Source organism: Podarcis cretensis (genome assembly GCF_951804945.1).
Source record: "Podarcis cretensis genome assembly, chromosome: Z".
Lineage (NCBI taxonomy): Eukaryota > Metazoa > Chordata > Lepidosauria > Squamata > Lacertidae > Podarcis > Podarcis cretensis.
The window spans coordinates 39,549,859-39,566,502 of NC_137184.1; the positions used below are offsets into that span (position 1 = coordinate 39,549,859).

The 16,644-nt window shown below is 44.0% G+C and overlaps 1 long non-coding RNA gene across 1 annotated transcript in view; it reads left to right on the forward strand.

Moving 5' to 3' along the window:
* The window catches only part of LOC307208346, a 364,268-nt gene that overhangs the window by 133,226 nt on the left and 214,398 nt on the right, over window positions 1-16,644 (forward strand). The window lies entirely within an intron of this gene.

The window sequence follows — 16,644 nt, forward strand, 5'->3', positions numbered from 1 at the left end:
TGTTTTGGAGGCGGAAGAATGGATAACGGTTCTCTCCAATGACCTGCCTTTGGACCTTCCCAGCAGAGGATGGCAAAGGCCTTCCTCCAGGAAGCAGGGGACAGCATCCACTGAACAAGAGGGTTCATCCAGTTCCGAACTTCTTGCCCTACTCCTGAATCACAACTCCTGGGATTCATCAGTCTGTTGCTGAACCTTTACCAATTACTTGAATGAATATGGATCTCTTCCAAGTAAGAGCCCCTGCCTGCATGCATTGGGTGGAAGCCTGGATATTTAGCAGAATGTAGAATGGGCACTCATTTCTTTTGCCTTTCTGGCTTCTTGTATTCTGATTATTAGTATTATTTCCCCCTGTCTGTCCCTTTCAACTTTTCCAGCCACTGAGCTTTTCCAATCACTGCCTTCCCACTTTGTTCCACTCAAGTCCAGATTGATATTTCCTTCCCAGCCATGAAATAGTCTGTTCCTGTCACCCGGTGTTCAGCACGTACGGTCAACATTTCTCAGCAGAAGAGAGCAGTCAGCAGGAGAGCTTGTTTCTCGCTACATAATAAATGCTTTGGCACCAGTTCTGGGCATCCATCTGTTTTGCCAAAGACTCTGCTAAAGACAGGCTTCAGGCTGGAGGAGAAAGGCAAAGACTCCCATAAAATATTGTTTTCATTATGTTGCAGACTCCTCTCCCACCTTCATGCACACACACACACACACACACACACACACCTGTCAGAAACCAAATATAGAGTGTCATTATTCAATAAGGCATCATGACTGGAGCACCCCTTTATAGGCCCAGCAATTGTCAAGGTTGTGCACAGCTAAGAAACTCCAAACACTTCCTTGCAGCCCAATCTATCTTTTCCTTCTCTAAATGGATGGTCATTACAATTGCACTGTAAAAGGTAAAGGTAAAGGGGCCCCTGACCGTTAGGTCCAGTCGCAAACGACTCTGGGGTTGTGTGCTCATCTCACTCTATAGGTCAAAGGAGCCGGTGTTTGTCCGCAGACAGTTTTTCCGGGTCATGTGGCCAGCATGACTAAGCTGCTTCTGGCGAAACCAAAGCAGCGCATTGAAACACTGTTTACCTTCCTGCTGGAGCAGTACCTCTTTATCTGCTTGCACTTTGACTTGTACTGCAGTATCATTCAAATGTGTATATATCTTTAGCTTGGATCCAAACTTTGACGTAGTTTATTGAAAGGGCACTATCTAAAAAAAGAGGAGACAGCAATAGCATATTTAAACCAGGCAGACTGTGGAGGAGGGGCTTATGGTAGGGATGGGTTAATTTATCCATTTCACTTTCACTCAGCTTCTCATTTTTCCAGTTTCCAGTTCTCCACATTTCTGCATCAGTCTGCATTTTTTAAATTAAAAAAAGCCGTCGTGAGAATCTGCCAGCATTTTAGTGTACATTTTTGATACTCATGACATTTTTTATGCTGTTTCCCTTATCTCACATGGGTTTTCCCCAGAATATATTGAATTTTTGGCATGTTAATTTCATTAGTGCATGTGTTTTTAAGCACACTTACTTCTAATATACAAAATTTTGTTCCCATTATTTGGAAGAATGACATTTGGAGAAGTGTGAATTTTGAAGTGTAGCTGTGTTTCAGTTTGGCATTTGGAGAACTATAGGTTCCCTATTCCTGTTATAGAGTAGGCTTACAGCTGCTAATGCACACACACACCAGCTACTTTTAAGTACAAAAAACACAGGGGCTCAAGGATATACACAGATTTGCCACTTAAATTTGAGATCTGAGAACTACCAGATGTCAACAAACCTTCAGCATTTGGGACTAAATCGAGAAGTATATTTTATTTATACATAGGGGAATCTATAATAATAGGCCCTGCTGCACTAATGTAGCCTGCAGCAGTGAACTGTGCAATTTTGATTCAAATTAAGTCAGTGCCTCTCAAATCAATATCACTCACTCATATTTCTATCAACAGCTGACACATTCATTGAGAAAATGGTTTTTTATGCATCCAAGGAAATTGTACTTCAGGCTTCTTTAGATGGCGCACACTTGATGAATGGAGTCTGCACTTCCATTATGTGGGAGAACATTTGATTTCTTCAGTGTTGGCATTGTGGCATCTTGTTATCTTACATCCCCCATTATCAGTCCATTCATTTCAAGCTTATTCTTTCTACATCACCTTTCTCACCCTTTGTAACAGATGTACTGTACTATGTACTCTGACTGAAACAGATAATAACAACTCAACTGTCTCCCTTGAGTCAAAGTCTCTCTGTGTGTGTGTGTTTCAAAGAAAAGATGGCTTGGCTGATGATAAGTATAAGCAAAAATAACTACTAGACAATATAATAATATAAGGATCTGAAATGGGGAGACTGACAAGGGAAAAGGTCACATATATCTTTTGGTTATAGCTTGAAGAAAGTTGAGAGAAACTTTCGTAATGGTTTTCAGCTCCCTCTTTTCTTCCTTCATTACCAACTCTGGTTTCTTCACTTGTTCTTAGAGAAGCCAGGTGAGCCTGGTAACACGTAATATGCGTCATAATAAAGTACAGACATAAGAATTCTAATGCTATGGCAGAGGAAAATGTTTCCCTGTACACTTTCTTCATGCCATGCATAATAGTATATGCTGCTTGCCTTTTCTTTAAACTAAAGAAAGCCCCAAATGTTGTAACCATTGCCCATAAGGGAATTGCTTCAAGCACTTGATGAGTTTGTTTTTCATTTTCTGAGATAGTAGAGTTTGAGACCATTGAGAGAAGCAAGCAAGTGGGCATCAGCAGCACTGGCAAGGAAGAGGTGGTAGTGAGCACACTCATGGAGGGGGGTATACCGAGAAGAGCCTCAAATGCATCAACATCTACCAAGGATCACAGGTTTACAGAATCATAGAACTGGAACTGATGTTGGAGGTCAGCTTCCAATCATCTACTCAGCACAGGAAACTTGCACCTAGAGCATCCCTGACAGGTGATCCTCTGGCCTCTGTTTAAATGCCTCCAGTGAATGAGGGTCCCATCAGCTTCCTCCAGGGCAGTCTGTTCCACTATTGAACAAATGCTACCATTGGGAAGTTCTCTGACGTTTAGCTGCAATTTGCTTCCCTGTGATTTCCGCCCACAGATTCCAGAGAGCAAGTTAACTCCATCTTCTGCCTTCGTATGGTATTTTATATTAAGACAGCTATCGTATCTCCCTCCCATTAATACCTCAAAAAGGCTAGTGTTTCTCAGGGAAATCTGTTTACACACTCTTCTGCAAGTGTCCAATAGTAATGCAGTTTGGAGAAATCAAGGTTTGGTTATGAACATGCAAATTAGCCCAATAAAAGATCCCTACAACTCTCATGAGAGCTTCAAAATTACACATTTCTGCAAGAAATGTTAATTACATTTTTTAAAAAATAAAAAAGCAGCTTTTAAGTCCCGGCTTTTCAAAAAGCCCAAAAAGGCTATGTTTCCCAAACAATTAATCAATGGGGGCTATTAAACCACATTCTATTACTTTGAATGGACTGCACTAGGACAGTCACCCAACTCGGATGAAGCAGAGAACACACATACTGTATCTCTTTCAGAAAATAGATGGTCTGCAAAATGAACTGCAAAGTGCATAAAAGCAAAATAGCAGGAACGTTTGGGTTATCTGTACTTATTTCCTTTGCTGCAACCATAAACACAATACAGCAAAGTAAAACTGTGGTAGAAGCAATGGACACAAGAACCTCTTTAAGCTACCAAGCCATTTGCTTAACTTTGAATATAGATCAGTCGGGAGCACCCAGATACAGTACATATAAATGAACAACCAACACAACTGTTTATTGTTTTTCTCTTGTCATTAGACATGGGAATGTCTTATTAGATGGCTTGAGGCCCAGGTATTTAAAGGACTGCCTCCCCCATGCTCCTGACATTGGCAAGGGAGGCACTGTTTGGTGTTTCTGTGGCCAGTGAATGAGTGACATGAGGTAGGTCATTCTCTGTGGTAGCACCCCTTTTGCAGGGAAATTCACCTGCCCCTCCCACTGGCATCAGTTGAAGTCACATTTATTTACTCATGTCTATGGTACATAAATGTAAGTGCTTCTTTTGTCAATAAAGTCTTAACTATCATATATGTTCCTTCCTTAGCTGGGGTGGGTCAGGATAAACTTTACAATATTTAGCTTGTAGCACTGGTATATATATCAAACAGATTAGGTCACTGATGCCTCTTTCCTTTCCCTCTATTTACTTATCTTTTTACATGCAAGTTAGAGAATGACTGAAGGGATGACTTCATTTAGAATGCCAATAATTACATAGGTTTTAAAATACTGGGCTACAACAGGGAAGGACCCTTGGTTGGTGTGTTATTTCTCATCACCTTGCAAGAACCAATATAAAGAAATGGCAGAGTTTGCTCCTTTCTCTACTGCAAAGTCTAGTGGTTGCTAGTCATGAAAATAGGTATGAGAGGAGAGTACGAATTGATGTGGTCTCCTGAAGTGGGGAAAAGCAATGCCACTCCTCAAATGCAGATCCTAAAGGACAAGGGAGGTCTAAACCCAGTTGAAAGCTTGTAGGCTCCCCAAATACAGTCTACCACCTCACCTCTTTAGGTTTCAGATGATACCATCCCCCACCTGCACCAGCTAAATGCTCCGAGAGGAGAAGGCAGGCAGCCAAACAGATGGTGAGACAAACAAGAGGTGTGGAGCATTGTTAAATAAGATGCACACAGACTGAAATCGATGTCATCCTGGAATGTAACATTGCCTTTTGAGCCTCCAACATTTTCCTCCTCCTGTCCCCCCACCCCCACCTTGCTTTGGTATTTAAAACAGACTATATGGCCAGCAATTCATTTATATTTCCTATATAATTAGTCACTGGCAAGTAAAACAAATTAGGTGCTTGATAAACACACACAATTATATTTTCAAAGCATTTGTATTTATGCATGGAAGATGGGACGATTTTATGAATGTGTAATCAGGGATGTAAAATTGGAAAGAAAACAAAATTGAGCACAGCTAATTTGGTAGGGGAGGCAAATTAACGCTATGCCATGGGCTTTGCGTGTGCATTGCCCTGATAAACTTCTTTCTGGCAAAGGTTCCTTCTATGCCAAGGATGGTAATCCTTCTTCTGTGCCTGTCCTCTTTTATTACTCCTTTGAGGAAATGTTGTTTATAAAATAAAGATCTGCACAAGCTCAGATAAGAGAGTGCCCATTTCCCACCCGCACCCCCCATCTAACCCATTAATAGCGAACAAGCTGGGACAGGCCAACACACTTCTTTTCTCTTTGGTGTACACACACACGCAGGGCAAGGTACCAGCAGGCTCTGTACTTGAGCAATTGCGGCAGATGTGCCCCATGAATAGGTTGAAAGGGAAAGTTCACAGATCCTGAAATAGCAGGACAGAAAAGGTGGAACTGGGAGGTCTCCTGCCCTAGCAGTAGCAATAATGGGAAGAGTTGCGAGTGTGCCAGTAATGAAGAAGGCAGATGCAAGGTGCACAAGAGAATGAATGAGAAGCAATGGGAAGCTTAAAGCAAAAGGAGGTGGGCAAAGACAGCTGGTAGATGCTGGCATCAGGGAAACCAGGAACAGACAGGAGTATAGAAAAGGAGAAGCCAACAGTGGGACAAAAGGAAGCACAGTAGCCAAGACAAAGGAAAGGCAATCTGGCTCAAAAAGCAATATATATATATATATATATATATATATATATATATATATATCATTTAAAACAGTTCCAAAGAGTCACTCGATCGAAACTCAGAAGTTCATCTGTTTATCATTTGTGGGGGCATTAAAACCTGGTGTTGTTTTGCAATTTATTCTATTTATCTAGCAGCTCAAAATGGAGACGAGTGGAGGGATTATGGAAGGTTGAGAGAATAGAGTTTATTTGAAAAGTAGTGCAATCTTGCACTGATCTTTAGGGATCAAATGAGTTTTAAATTTACACTGAAGCAGAGAGACACAATGGAAAGGGTCATTGGTTAGTTCTCAGTGGCAATTGGGTGTTTGAACTGTACCACTTTATTTTATTTTATTTTAATTTCATATTTATTAAGATTTTTGAATACAAATGCATAAATAAAAATTACTTATATCATAACATAGTTTCGTCTCTTCTTTGGACTCCCTCACATCTCCCACTCCCACTTACATCGTTACAGAAGATTTTTTCCAAGCAAATTACCCACTTGTTTACAATATTTATCTCCGCTCATTTAAATAAAATCTAACAATTCTCCAAAAAATTTATATTTTCCTTATTTCTCACTTATCATCAAAATCAAATCTAGTTCAATGGTAGGCAGTTATTTATGATCTAGCATCCTTCTTAGCATTCAACCAAATTACAATATTTCTGTGAATAAATCTTGAATTTCCCCCAGTCCTCCTCAACCCTCTCTTCTCCCAGGTCTCGGATTCTGCCAGTCATCTCGGCCAGTTGCATATAGTCTATCAGCTGCATCTGCCACTCTTCCAGTGTGGGTAGATCTTGAGTTTTCCAATTCTTAGCGATGAGTATCCTTGCTGCCGTTGTTGCATACATAAAAAATGTTCGGTCCTTCTTTAACACCTTCTGGCTGACAATACCCAGAAGGAAGGCCTCTGGTTTCTTAGTAAAGGTATACCTAAATACCTTCTTCAGCTCATTATATATCATTTCCCAGAAGGCCTTCACTTTAGGTTGAACTGTACCACTTTAGACCATTTGGTGCTGGTTCACATTTTGCAATGCAGTTCTTCAGCTACACGGTGTATACAACAATACATATACTGGGGCAAAGTGTGCATACAATCCACATATAATGTCCTGTGTGGATGTCTGGAAGCAGTCGGAGGATGGATGGGGTTAACAGATTGAGGCTGAATCCTGACAAAATTACTACTTCCGGGGGACAGAGGGTGGAGGACTCCCTGGTCCTGAATATTTTTTTGGAATTTGGAATTGGAATGAGTTTATTACGGTCATAGACCAGAGAAACATGGAACAACAATAGTTTACAAAGGGAGTAATGGTGTCAATTTAAAAAAAAAAATTGTAAAATTATACATAAAAAGCAACACATATGCACACACACACACACACACACATATATGCACATTTATGCACTGCAATATATGTATAGGCTTAAAAAATAAGGGGGCTTGTCCAGGGGTCAAGTCTTTTACTTTTTTACAGCTAATGCCCTCCGCTTGATCGCAGCCGCAGAAAATTTGGCCACTTTCAGTGTTACTTCTGGGTTTTTATCTCCTAGTAGGATTTTCAGCCGCTGAAGTTCAGATCGACCTGGAAATTTCTGAACGATGGGGGAGATAAACAGTGACCTAATATCCCCGTAAAGGTCGCAGTGTAGCAACACATGTAAAGCCGTTTCCACCTCTTTCAGACCACATGGGCAAACTCGTTCAGCATAGGGTTTGCCCTCGTATCTGCCCTTTAGTAAGGCAGATGGCAGTACATCAAATCTGGTAAGGGTAAACGCCCGCCTGTATTTTGCGATTTGTAGATCCAGCAAATATGGTGTTAGATTAAACCCTTTTCCATAATCTTGGATGGCTGGATATTTATCTATCTTGCTCATATGATCCTGAAGCTCTGCATCTCCTATTCGCTGGCTCACCATCCTTTTAGCCTTTTCAAAACCTGAGGCTATAAGTTCTTGTGAGGAAAGCCCCAGGCCCTTCAATTTTTCATAAAGCGACACTCTCCATTTAGACTGGAACGGGTCTAATAGAGTCAATGGAGCCACTCCCACTGGGAAAAATATAAGTTTTAGCCAGAGGTGAATCTTCAAGATCCATATCCTGGCATTTATAGAGAGTTGACCTACCTCCAGCCTAATGGCTGCGTTGGAAACGCAGGTAGGTAGCCCTAGTAGGGAGCGGTAAAATTTAGTTTGTACAGATTCCAGGGACTTAAGTTTTTGACAATTGAATATCTGGGTGCCATACATCAGTTGTGGAAGTATTTTTGCGACAAAGACCTGGGAGGCAGCAGGAACATATTGACCTCCTTTTCTGTAGAAGAATCTTATGATAGCTCTAGAAGATCTTTGCGCATTTGCAATGGAATTCTTAATCTGATGGCACCAAGATCCCTTCTCATCAAAGATTATTCCAAGGTATCTAAAAGATGTTACTTGCTCAATAGGTTGGTTATTAATTTTCCATTTATGTCGGAGTTTTCTCTTGGAGAACACCATAATTTTTGATTTAGTGTAATTTATTATTAGGTCTTCGGCTTCGCAATACTCTGTAAGAGCTCGTAAAAGTTTTCTTAGGCCCACACAAGAGAAGGAAATAAGTGCCGCATCATCTGCGTACAAAAGGACTGGAATTGGTATATTATTTAGGTTTGGGGGGTGAGTACTTGCTTCCTCCATCTTTCCGACTAAGGAGTTTATATAGAAATTAAATAGAATAGGGGCAAGAACACAGCCTTGCTTGACACCATGGAAACTTTGGATTTCCTTTGATAGGTTCCCATAACGGTCGCATCTAACACGGATCCGAGTATTTTCATGTAATCTACGGATGAGAAGCAAAAGACGTCTGTCGATGTTTGTGGCATTTAATTTTTCCCAAAGTCTGTGCCGGGGTATCAAATCGAAAGCTGATTTGAAGTCTATAAAGGCTACATAGAGGGAGCCTCCTTTCTTTGAGGTGTATTTCTCCACTAGATGTTGCAATACCAGTCCTTGGTCTAGAGTTGATCTATGTGCCCTGAAACCAGCCTGGGCTTCCTTAAGGATGTGCTCCCGTTCCAGCCAGTCCGCAAACTTTCCACGTAAGTGAGTTGCATAGAGTTTGCTGATGATGCTTAAGAGACTGATTGGTCTGTAATTGGCTGGATCAAGTTTACAGCCTTTCTTGAATATGGGAACGATGATTGCCAATCCCCAGTCCTCTGGTATTATTGCTGTTTGATCTATGCTGGTGAATAGGCTGGCAAGGACTGGGGCCCACCAGTCAACATTGGCTTTAAGAAGCTCAGGAGAGATATTATCTGCTCCCGGGGCTTTTCTGTGTTTGAGTGCCTGAATAAGCCTCCTGACCTCCGCAACCGACACCGGAGGCCACTCGTCACCTGCCTCACACTGTGTTAGTGGCTGTGTCAAAGGCAGAGCTGAATATGAAGATTGGAAAAATGCCTCCCATGTCCCTGCAGGTATAGTATACTCCACTTCTGAGGAGGTAGATCGCACTCCATTTGCTACCATTCTCCAGAAGGTGGCCGAGTCTCTCTCTCTGGATGCATCTATTAGGCATTTCCATTCTCTTTTCTGTGCCAGGAGTTTTTTGTTTTTGATCAGGATTTTATAATTTCGTTTATCTTCAAACCAGACCGTGGGGAGTTGGGGTAGGTTGGGGTTAACAGATTGAGGCTGAATCCTGACAAAATTACTACTTCCGGGGGACAGAGGGTGGAGGACTCCCTGGTCCTGAATAGAGTAACGGGCACCTGAAGGACCAGGTGCACAGCCTGGGAATCATTTTGGACTCAAAGCTGTCCATGGAGGCACAGGTAAATTGTGTGTCCAGGGCAGCTGTCTACCATCTCTATTTGGTACGCCGGCTGAGACCCTACCTGCCTGTGCACTGTCTTGCTAGAATGGTACATGCTCTGGTTATCTCCCGCTTGGACTACTGCAATGTGCTCTACATGGGGCTACCTTCGAAGGTGACTCAGAAACTACAACTAACCCAGAATGTGGCAGCTAGACTGGTGACTGGGACTGACTGACGGGACCATATAACACCGGTCTTAAAAGCTCTAAATTGGTTCCCAGTATGTTTCCGAGCACAATTCAAAGTGCTGGTCTGACCTTTAAAGCCATAAATGGCCTCAGCCCTGTATACTCTCCACCCCCATCATTCAGCCCAAACACTGAGGTCCAACTCTAAACACAAATTTAAGGCCATAAAAAAAAGCCCTGCTAGATCATGCCAAATGCCTCTCTAGCCCACCATTCTGTTCTCACTGTGGCCTACCAGATGGCCATGAGATGCCTATAACCAGGACCTCAGCCAAACAAAATTTTACCCCATTGTGAATCCCAGTAACTGGTATTCAGAGTCACACTGCCTCCAACAGTGAAGACGGAACATAGCCATCGTGGCTTGTAGCCACTGATAGTATTGTCCCTCATGAAATGTTCCATTTCCAGGGCATTTGGGTTTATTTAATCTGCAAGGCTGAGCCCATTTTCCTTATTTTTCTCACCAAAGATATTTCACGCTGAGAGAATTTTAAGCAGATTTATCTGCTAAAGCCTCTAACTAGAAAACTGTGGGGGGAAATGAGATGCTTATCCTAATAGCATAGGTGTGCTGTGAACAGATCTGGTGTCTAAAAAATCTGGCATCGCTAGGCAATGAACGTCTGTTAGCTGCTAAGGACAATCAGAAATACCCTTGACTTTTAATGAAGGCCTTAATAGCATCCAGCCTCATGCTGTTGCTGCTCAACTTTCAACTCCCAATTTTCACATTTCTTGATTAATTAAATCATCGCTTTGAAGCGGCAGGCATCCTACACATTGACAACTACAGTAAGGGTTCCTCTTCACTTTTAGGACTCCACATCTCAAAGCCTCTGCCTTTGGGTTTATTACATCCTTTGACTCTAAGGGTCTTTGATATCTTCCATTTCAAAAAACAAAGGGCAGGCCAACTAAATTGTCTTTTTTTATTCTCTTCCTGGAAAATGCAGCTGGGGCAGTGGCAAAACTCATTGCCTGGGGTGCCTTCAGTGAAATGCTTTTGAGTCTTGCAGAAATCTGTTTCAGGGGAACTCAAAGGGTCAATGACTCAAAAAAAAAAAAAGCAGCAAGGAATTGGTGTGCCCTGTGAAATAAATGTTGGACTCAGTGTATCAGAGCCTAAGTTGAGTCCTTGGACCAAAGAACCGTCTAGTCCAGCATCATGCTCCTACAGTGGCCAATATGAAGCCTCTGAGAAAACTGCCAGCAGGATCTGCCTTCAACAGCACTTTTACCAATTTATCAGCAAATGGGGAAATAGGCTCATTGTCAGAGGGATCATCAACGTATTTTCTATCAATTAGTACTATTGTCAGTGGAATAGTATTCTAAGGGTTGTTTTCACATATTACCCACCAAGAGACTCTGTCTACCAGAAAGAGGATACCCAATAGTAAGCTTCAGTCAAAAATTGCACTCTGGTAATTGCATATGTCTGGACAAGAAAGCTCTGAAAGCCTGAATAGGATGGTTCTCACCCACCCCCAGAAGTGTCCTGAGTACACCCAGCCCAAGGAGGACAAATGGGCAGTAGTTTAATTCTTTATTGACAAAACATGGATCTAACAGTAATTCCTAAGGTGCACTGAAAACACACACACACACACACACACACACACACACACACACACTGATTAAGTTATCTTGCATCCTCTCCCCAGGCTTCTGTTCTAAGATGGACTGTTGGAGAAATGGTGTGACCACTCCCCACCCACCCAAGTTAAGTACCCTTGTCTGATGGGGCATGTACACAAAACCTGTCACATCCTCTTCAAGTCCCTCCTGCTCCTGGGGGGCAGGGGGGAGGGGATGGAGGGGATTCTACTGCCCCTCCACTCTAGCACATCCTGCCCTTCCTCCAGCCCTGGCTCCTGCCTCACTACTCCCTTCACTTGGATCACCCTCTGGCTCCACTGCCTTCACCAGACACTCCTTGGAGACCTGCCACTCCTTGACAAGAAAAGGAAAGATAGTTCCCACAGCCTAGAACTAGGGATGGGAGCAAGAGTGTCATAATCCCCTCTCCATACTCTGATACAGACCAGAAGCAGGAGGCACTTGAAGAAGAGGATTCTGAAGGGGAGTAAAGAGGGAATGAGACAATGAAGCAGAGCTCCTCTCTACCTCCAGATGCACCCAGATCTACTGGCAAGATGGCAATTCTCAAGGCTGCCTCTTTTCCACCCATAAAGCTTTTAGAGATCATGGAGGTTGTTTCCCCACCAGAGAGTGAAGAGGGCTCAGGGGAAACACCTGCTGGGACAGAGGGTTCAGAGCAGGAGGAAGCCTCATGGATGTCTCCCAGGGAAACGCACCACATCAGGTGAAAATAGGAAACTTATTCTGCAGGAAGGTACCCACCTTCAGATCAATAACTTATAGCGTGCCAGGGAGTCTCTGCCTCTGCTTAAGAGCTTGGCAGTTTGGTGGGGTAACTCACTGGAATATCTTCATGCAATCCTGGGACCCTTGTTACTGATCTTGGACACCTGAGCCTTGGGCAGGACTTATTGTTGCTACCACTTTGACTTCTAAGACCACCTGAATGAACTCTTTCTGTGACACTGAGTGAGGACCTCTAGTCTGCTCTAATAGGCCTTCACTTCCTTTTGTACTAGAAAGAGCACCTGCTGACATTTTTCAGCGGGAAGCAGGACAAAGCACCATGCTCCACACTAGGCCATGCTCCTTGCACATACCCTCTCCTCCTCAGTAAATGCCTGTGACCACCCGTATCCACTTGCTGGCCATTACTGACCAAGGGTGGATATTCCAGGTTAGCCAATGTAAAGTACACTGACAGCATTTTCCTAGCAACATGAGACTTTCTTTACCAAGCTCTGCTCCTGAGGGCAATGCCTGACTTGCTTCCATGTAAGAACAAAATAAGGGCTCTATTTGATCAAATGAAAGTCCAGCAGTGTGTCTTCTATACTGGCTTAAAGAGATGTATCTGGAAAAGCCCAAAAGCAGGGCATGGTCATAACCTTCTACTACTGTGGTTCCCCAACAGCTGGTCTTCAGTGGCATACTCCCTATGAACCTGGAGGTTGTAATGAGCCAAGTACCAGGTGCCATGGGATAAAGCTCATAGTAAAAGGTAAAGGTAAAGGTACCCCTGCCCGTACGGGCCAGTCTTGACAGACTCTGGGGTTGTGCGCCCATCTCACTCAAGAGGCCGGGGGCCAGCGCTGTCCGGAGACACTTCCGGGTCACGTGGCCAGCGTGACAAAGCTGCATCTGGCGAGCCAGCGCAGCACACGGAAACGCCGTTTACCTTCCCGCTAGTAAGCGGTCCCTATTTATCTACTTGCACCCGGGGGTGCTTTCAAACTGCTAGGTTGGCAGGCGCTAGGACTGAGCAGCGGGAGCGCACCCTGCCGCGGGGATTCGAACCGCCGACCTTTTGATCGGCAAGCCCTAGGCGCTGAGGCTTTTACCCACAGCGCCACCCGCGTCCCTTAAAGCTCATAGTAAGGAGAGCCAAAGAAGAAGCCTGGGGACAGGACGAAGCCAGGGCTGAAAGAAAACCAAAGGAGACAGGAATGTGCCTGAACTCCAGAAGAGCTTGTTGCTCAGGTAAGCTTTAACTAGAACAGGAAGCCCTCTTATAGAACTTTCTGTTCCTCCTGTCCAGGGAGATCCAATGACCAGCTTGGATGGCAGGGGCAGTTCAAAGTCTGAGGACATGCCTCAACACACAGTTGAGTGGCTCACCACACTGTTCCTTGCAGCACTATGTCATGATTGTGGCATCCTTCAGAGGAAACTTTAGAGAGCAATGGCATGAAAGAGCCCTGCTACCACCACCCATCGTCAGAAATGTGGGTGGCGGCAAAGAAAGTGAAGAAAGAAAATGGGGATACTGAGTTTTGTCAGTTCCCACCCCACCCCAGGTTTGGCTGAAATGCTCCTCTGAGAACTTCAAGCCCAGCATTAGTTTGCACAATCACAGTTTCCCAGACAAAACAGCAAACTGCAAGCTTCTGCCACCTTCATCCTGGGCAAAAGGGGAAGGGATGGGACCCATGAATCTGTGGCTGTTTGTTCTCATGGCAACTCATTAGCTTGCCATTCCATCTGAATACCATTACTGTGTGTAAAAGAAAAAGGAAGAAGCCCTGATCCAAGGCACTGATGTGCAATAAAAATAAAGTGTTTATGTGTTCTTTCAACCTCCTCCTGTCCTCCCGAAACTCTCTGTATCAAAGAAACTCAGATTATTTACCAGGAAAAGTATCACTCTTCAGTCGTAAGAGCTATAAACTTGCCTTTAAAATTAGGGCTGAAATTGTCAGGTAACTGATTTGTTTGCCTAATGCCATACCTGGAATCTTGCGCGCACACACACGCATGCACACACACACACACACATATATCCCCCAAGCCCTGCTTCTCAGAGCCGCTACCATGCAGGATGATGAAGGTTTATTTGCAATGCAATTAGGAAGTCTTTAAATACTGTTTGGTGGAACAGGGAGATCCGCCGTAGCAATATTTGAGCTGGGCTGGTGAGTCATCCCCCATTTTAACTTCATAAAAAAAGCCTCAGGACTGCAAAGTGGGAGGCACCAGCCTCTTTGGAAATGCAGTCACATAGTGACAGTCCTCATTGAAAGTGCAGTCACATGCCATTATGCTACTTTTATCCAATATGAGAGCCACTTATTCTTAGCCAGCCTCACACGGTAGGGAAAATGGAATCTGGCGTGGAGCTACTGCCTCTGATGCCGACTCAGGCACATGACTCCCCTAACCCCCACTCCTTTCTTCTTCTCAGTCCCCCCCCCCAATAAATAAATAAGTAAATAAAGCCACTCTGGGAAAGCAGGTTATTGTATCAGGCTGCAAAGAAGCAGCACAGCATTCCTCTTCCATAACCAACTCGTTTAAACAGGGGCTAAGACAGGCAGCATTCTGGAGCGTTTGTTCTCAGGCTTCCAGGACAATCTTATGCCTTTACTCCAAAGACTTGCTGTACTCAGTGCAGCTCTATCTCAGGCAAGCATGCATTGGGTTGTAGCCCTACCATAACTCCCACACACAAACACACATCAATGCTGATATCTCAAAAGCAGGGTCCTTAAAAACATAGGAACATTGATCTTACACCAAAACACTGGTCTTACACAAAATCAGGTCCATTGCTCCATGTAGCCCAGTATCGTCTACACAGACAAGCAGCAGCTCTCCAGGCTTTCAGATAGCTGGCTCTCCCAGCCCAGCCTGGAAATGTTATGGGGTAAACTGGTGGTCTTCTATTTGCAAAACATATGCTCTACCACTGAGCCCTTCCCAATTTATTGTAGCTTTTGTAAAAATTCAGTGAATGCTAAAAAAAAATAAAAAAATTTAAATGCCCCTATTATCTATCTTGAGCAGCTCCTGTTTTCTGTTTCCCTTCTCTGATAAATTTTGGATTTTGGGAGTTAACTTTCTAAAATATCCCCCAGGTGTTTCCTCACCACTACCAAGACATCTTGCCCTCACCCTTCCATGTACTAGCTGTCAGTGGACAGGATAGCATTTCCCACTACATCCTAGGGCAGCAGACTAGCTTAAGGGATGCTGGGCAATCCTTATGGCACACAGTGCTATCTTCCAGCATCCTAGCATCACCTCCTACTTCCCAATAAAAGGTAAAGGACTCCTGGACGGTTAAGTCCAGTCAAAGGCGATTATGGGGTTGAGGCGCTCATCTCGCTACAGGCCGAGGGAGCCAGCGTTTGTCCACAGACAACTTTCCAGGTCATGTGGCTAGCATGACTAAACCGCTTCTGGTGCAATGGGACACCGTGACGGAAACCAGAGCGCACAGAAAAGCCATTTACCTTCCCGCTGGAGTGGTACCTATTTATCTACTCACACTGGTGTGCTTTCAAACTGCTAGGTTGGCAGGAGCTGGGGCAGAGCAATGGGAGCTCCCTGTGTCACTTGGATTCAAACTTGCCAACCTTCCGATCAGCAAGCCGAAGAGGCTCAGTGGTTTAGACCACAGTGCCACCCGCTCCCCTACTTTACCTTTACTTTCCCCACTTTCCCTACTTCCCAATATCCGCTGGGGTGAACATAAAGCTCTGTTGGCTGCCAGACCAGGCCAGATCCTAATGGAGCCAAGGGTCCCTTGATACCTTTCGACACCGATGCCACTGCTCCATACCTGGATGGGATTGGGACAGAATGGCAGTGAGGACTGGACCCAGGCTGGGGCACTCCTACCTATGTGACCATACAGGTTTACCAACTCCATGCATGTAAGCAGTGTTGAGAGGGCAGCTCCACCTTGCCAAACATGCTGCTACTAATTCCCACATACACATTGCAAATTAGAAGTACAGAATCATAGAGCTGGAAAGGACCACATGGGTCAGGCATCCCCAAACTTGGACCCTCCAGATGTTTTGGGACTACAGTTCCCATCATCCCTGACCACTGGTCCTGTTAGCTAGGGATGATGGGAGTTGTAGTCCCAAAACATCTGGAGGGCCGAGTTTGGGGATGCCCGACGTAGGTCATCTGGTCCAACCTGCTGCAATGCAGGAATCTTTTGCCCATTGTTGGGCTTAAACACACGACCCTGAGACTAAGAGTCTCATGCTCCACAAGTTGCAGGAAAAACACTTACAAATGCAGCATTATTATTGGGAATTGAAAGTTTAAAGTGATAGATGTGATTGCTAAAGAGGAAAGACAGACAATAGAGAAGAAAATGCCTAGAGCAATGTATTTAAGGCAATGCCAGCCAGAATAGTTGTGAAATAGTCTTTCTGTACTTGGAGAATTACAGTTATCCCACTTATAAAAAAAAAGAGTCACATTTGCTGGACAAGGGGCAGGGAGAGGACTAATGAGGAAAAACATGAGG